The sequence below is a fragment of the Aulostomus chinensis genome, chromosome 1 (genome assembly GCF_037954235.1).
Source record: "Aulostomus chinensis isolate RoL2024-O1b breed Wild chromosome 1, RoL_Achi_v1.0, whole genome shotgun sequence".
In the NCBI taxonomy this organism is placed as follows: Eukaryota; Metazoa; Chordata; class Actinopteri; order Syngnathiformes; family Aulostomidae; genus Aulostomus; species Aulostomus chinensis.
In genome coordinates, this window is record NC_141320.1 from 16,998,340 (window position 1) to 17,003,814 (window position 5,475).

At 47.3% G+C, this 5,475-nt stretch overlaps 2 non-coding genes across 2 annotated transcripts; both read right to left on the bottom strand.

The window, feature by feature from the left end:
- Window positions 1-549: 549 nt before the first annotated feature.
- Window positions 550-631, bottom strand: trnal-aag (transfer RNA leucine (anticodon AAG)). The gene has a single exon. It is a non-coding gene; the product is annotated as a tRNA-Leu (tRNA).
- Window positions 632-3,292: 2,661 nt separating this feature from the next.
- On the bottom strand, window positions 3,293-3,374 carry trnas-gcu (transfer RNA serine (anticodon GCU)). Its single transcript has one exon. It is a non-coding gene; the product is annotated as a tRNA-Ser (tRNA).
- Between the last annotated feature and the right edge of the window lie 2,101 nt (window positions 3,375-5,475).

The following is a 5,475-nucleotide window of genomic DNA, read 5'->3' on the forward strand; positions in this document are numbered from 1 at the left end:
CACCATGGGAGATCCCCCAGCAGCCTAAGCCTATAGCAGCATATCTAAGGGCCACCCTAAGCAGCCCAACTATAAGCCTGATCAAAAAGGAAGGTCTTTAGTCCGCTCTTAAAGGTCGAGAGGGTGTCTGCATCCTGGACTGAAACTGGGAGACGGTTCCACTGGAGGGGAGCCTGATAGCTGAAGGCTCTGGCTCCCAGTCTACTTTTAGAACTCTAGGAACCACCAGTAACCCTGCATCTTGGGAGCGAAGGGTTCTAGCTGGATAATAGGGGACTAGGAGCTCTGTCAGGTAGGAAGGAGCCTGATTGTTGAGGACTTTGTATGTTAGAAGGAGAATTTAGAATTCTATTCTAAATTTGACAGGTAGCCATGCAGAGAAGCCAGTACAGGAGTACTGTCTACTAGTTCTAGTCAACACACGGGCCGCAGCATTCTGGACCAGCTGGAGAGGACCTACTTCTTCTTTTGGTCACAGGTTTGAAGATACCTGTGGAAGTGAAAGGAAAGGCTGTGAGAGCCACACCTCTCCAGTGACCTGGGACATGATGGCAGTGGTGGGATTTGAACCCACGCCTCCTTAGAGACTGGAGCCTTAATCCAGCGCCTTAGACCGCTCGGCCACACTACCTCACTGTGCTGCTCTCTGAGTTGGTCTGCTAAAGGCATGTTGAAGAGGAAGTAACAATGATATCAAACTTATTCTGAAGGGGGACCCCTTCCCTCCACGGTCACAGGAAGTGACGACAGCGCTGCTAGAAGCAGGAAAGAAATGGTAAAAGGACTCAGTTTGTACAGAGCCTTTCTACCTCAGCAGCACTCAAGGAGCTGAACAATGTCCTCTCATTCACACACTCACACACTGATGCTGAAGGCTGCCATGCAAGGAGCCAACCTACTCATCAGAAGTATTTAGGGGTTCAGTCTCTTACTCAAGGACACTTTGACATGGTCACTGGAGAAAGTGAGGATCAAACCAGCCACCCTTTGGTTGCCAGACGGCCACGCTACTCCTGAGTCATGTGACCTGGATAAGATGGTGAACTACAGCTGATCGCCACGCTAGCAAACCTCTTTTGTTTGGTTTGTTGTTGTTTAGTGACTGTGGATGAATACACAGGAGAAGTTGAGCATAAATTTGTGTTCCCTGTTCACTTGAATATATGTAGGAGTGTGAGGTGGAAATAATACTTGGAGGAGAATGAGAGTTCAGTCTCAGCGCTATGACCTGTGCTGACACTAAAACATGTCAGCCCACAGAACAAAGATGGCAGTCCTCTGGGAGAGCAGGTACACCACACATACATGAAGAAACCCTACAGGAAGCAAATATGTTGCCAGAGACTTTTACTCTGTTTTTGTTGTTTACCCAAGTACAGGATTGGAGGGAGACTGATGGTCGCTGTTTGGGTTTTTGGAAAACAAGGAGGCTGTGGGTTCAAGCTGGATTCTCAGAGATTTCCCCAACCTCTACATTTGCATCTACACTGTCATCTAGTCATGTGACTGAAGTCATCCAGTCACGTGACTGAAGTCATCCAGTCATGTCAGTGATGTCACTTGGCAGGACTGTCATTGCCGTCTCATTCTAGAAAAGAATCCAGACTCCACCTGTGGCTCCATGATAACTGATGGACCTCTGGTTGGAGGCTGGACGATGATGTTTGGACTGGAAGGAAAACTCCTTGTCCAAATTCCATTGTGTTCAAGTTTAAAGTCCCACAATCAGAAGTAGCTGAAGCTGACAGGTGGAGGTTTGGAACTACAAGATGGTGATGTTTTCTTGACTTGATGCTCTGACTGTCAGGGTGGATGACAGCTTCTTCTGCTGCTGCATCTGAGTGGCTAGGATTGGAGGTTTTACCTCCCAAGGTTGTCTGGTTCCAGGGGAAATTTTAAAATTCCAGTCCCCAACCTTGGCTGTTCTGAAACTCTTCTCCTGAATCACTCCTGAGCTGCAGCAAGAACAAATACCAGTGCCAACCAGATCAACTTAATGGCTGCTAACAGCCTCAGACACTTGATTTCCATCAATCTGGAGCCAAGAAGGCACTCACCTGTGGTTCTCCTCCAGGAGGGTCCAGGTTCTGCCATTGGGGCTCCTGGTGCCACTGCCAGAGAGCCTCAGCTGCACACTGCAACATTTCAACAGGAGATTGACATTCCTTCAAATGTCCTGACATCTTATTCCAATGGTTCTGTTCCATATTTATATTTCAAAATAAATCATACAATGAGGGGTGCACGGTGGTGCAGTGGTGCAGTGGTCAGCACTGTGGCCTCACAGCAAAAAGGTTCCGGGTTTGAGTCCCAGCTCTGGCACAGTATCTTTCTGTGTGAGTCTCCATGTTCTCCCTGTTCCTGTGTGGGTTCTCTCTGGTACTCCAGCTTCCTCCACAGTCCAAAGACATCAAGAGAGGACGAGGCTGATTGATTCTCTAAATTGACTGTAGGTATGAATGTGTGTGCGAATGGTTGTTTGTCTCTGTGTGTTGGCCCTGCGATGGACTGGCGACCTGTCCAGGGTGAACCCCACCTCTTGCCCGTAGATGCTGGTATAGGCTCCACACCCCGCGACCCTTACTAGTAAGGAATAAGTGGAAGATGACGACAACGATCACACAATGAAAGCTGCCACAGCTGGTTTAAGAGAGCGAACAAGCTAAGAGATCTGAAACCAGTAAAAAATGCTTTTCTGTGTGCAAACTAGTGAGGGGCATGGAAGGATATTTTACCACCAATACAGAACCCAGACTTTAGTCATGTGATGAGATGGCGACTCTGATTATGAAGTTCATGGACAAAATGTGAATTGAAAGAAAATACATTAAAAAATACGAACTAAACTAAATAAATAAATAAAGAAGCAGCACAAATAACGTTTTCTTCTGCACAAATTTACTGGAATTAGACTGTATTTTTGGTTAATGAGTAGATGAAAGAGTGTCACATATATATTATATACATGTGATACATGAACGTGGCTTTGGACAAAAGCTCAGTGAAACTGTAGGATTGTAGAATTATTTAAACGTACTAAGTGGACTGTTTCAGGTTTCTTGAAGACGCTTCAGCTCTCATCCAAGAGGTGTCTTCAGTTTTCTTCACTGATGGGAGGATTTTTGCTCTAAGGGGGCGGGACCTTCTCCAGAGGTGATTGACACATGCGAGCTCTGGATTTCAGAGTTGTTTTGGTCAGGTTATGTAAGGGAAGTTGACTCAACTGGTATCTGTGTCAGTTAAAAGCCTCACAGTAATTCCATAATCTAGGAGCAGAAACTAGAGACACTCGCGACGAGGATGGGATTCGAACCCACGCGTGCAGAGCACAATGGATTAGCAGTCCATCACCTTAACCACTCGGCCACCTCGTCTGCCGACAGCAACCCTGACCTCTGAAACAGCTGAACTCTTTGGAGCCCATTTGTCAGACATGGACCCAGCAGGAGCCACTGAACACAACTCTGACATCATCAGGCTTCTTCCCAGCAGCTTGGTGCTCCAGAAGGAAGAATCCAGACCATCGCTACATCATCAGAGTGAACACCAGCTGATGTTGACCAGTTTAACAAGCCTTTGACTGCTAAATGACATCCAAGCTCAGATTCTCTTGTCCTGGTAGAACAAGTCAATGTTGAAGAAGACGAGAGCACCAGTCTCTTTCATCCAATGCTGGAACAGCGTTAGACTGAAGGTCTGAAGGTCCCTGGTCTGGTCCAGGTTTCAACAGGGGACCAGCATCAGCCAGCATTTAAATGTGGACAACAGTGGAGGTGAAGCCCACATCAAGGAAACAAGCCTCCTATCACTGTCCTGTGCTGAGTTTCTTTAAAAAAAAGTGAGACAACCTCAAGATTTTCTGTTTCCTCTTGTAGGATTTTGCCACAGAGAATCAGAGCCAATCAAAAGCTTGTTGGACTTTAACGTTGGAGGACTGAACAAGTCATGACATCATCAGTTTTACCTTCACAGGTGCTCAATTTACTTTACTTTCAATTTTACAGAGGTAGAACCTGAAATCGAAGCTGTCTGTCCAAAGAAGTGAGAGCTTCCCAGGTTGTGATGTTCTTGTCTACAGACTCTGTCTTGTATGGAGCTTCAGTCTTTAATGAAAAGACTCCTCCATTAATAACATCACTGTGCCTCTGCAGTGAATCAGTCACTCCATCCATTTTCTGTACCACTGATTTGTTAAAGGTTATGGGGGGGGTGACATTTGGTGAGAGGCAGGGTTCACCCTGAACAGGTCACCAGTCCTCAGGTCCACTGAACAGGTCCCCCATGTGAGATGATGGCGTTGAAGGCAGAGGAGAAGTCCAGGAAGAGAAGGCGGACATAGGAGTTCCTGCTCTCCAGATGGGTGAGGGCTCTGTGGACCACTGGTGAAATGGCGTCATCAGTGGAGCGGTGTTGCCTGTAGGCGTACTGGTGGGGGTCCACAGAGACATTGATGGAGACCTCTATGTGGGCCTTGACCAGCCTCTCAAAGTACTTCATGACTACTGGGGTGAGTGCAATGGGTCGGTAGTCATTTTGGCCTGTCACTGTGGAGCACTTGGGGACAGGGACAATAGTGGCAGTCTTTAGGCAGGTGGGGACAGATGGCAGCGCCCGTGAGGTGTTGAAGATGTCCGCCAGCACCTTGGACAGCTGTTGTGCACAGTCCTTCAGTCCTCACCCTGGGATGTTGTCTGGGCCTGCAGCTTTGCGAGGGTTGATTCCCTGAAAGGTCTTCCTCACGTCTGCTGTGGTCACACTGAGGGGCGTGTCGTCAGGTGGTGGTGTGAGTCTGGTGCTGGGGGGGGGGTGTCAGGGTCCTCGAAGCGGAGAAGAAACTGATTGAAGGAGTGAGGCGCTGGACCTGCTCTACTTGTGAAGTGTCATGAGATAACATTTGTTGTGATTTGGCGCTGTACAAATAAAACTTACTACTTAAATGGAAACTGTCTGGGGGGGGGGGTGTAGCCTCCATCAGGGATGTGTTTGATGTCTGAATTCTGTCTTTGATGTCTGAATTCTGTCTTTGATGTCTGAATTTTGTTCATTGATCTCCTGCTTCAGTCTTTGATCTCTGAGTGATCCTAAACTCATCAAAGTATCACATCACCTTCACAATCTGTAAAGAACCTGGGTGTCATTTTGGACTCTGAGCTGAATTTCATTCCACACGTCAAGAACATAACTAAGAGAGGTTTTTATCATCTTAAGAACAGAGCCAGAATCGCCCGTTCCTCTCAGGCCAACACGGAGGTGCTGATGCATGCTTTTATTTCCAGTCGTTCAGATTCTTGTGGTACCCTGCTGCTCTCTGGTCTCCCCAAAACAACCATCTACAATCTACAATGACTCCAGAATTCTGCAGCACGTGTGCTGACGAGGACCAGAGGGCGGGAGCTCATTACACCAGTTTTAAAGTCGCTGCATCGGCTCCCCGTGTGTTTCAGGATCAATTTTAAGGTTCTTTTAGTAGTTTTT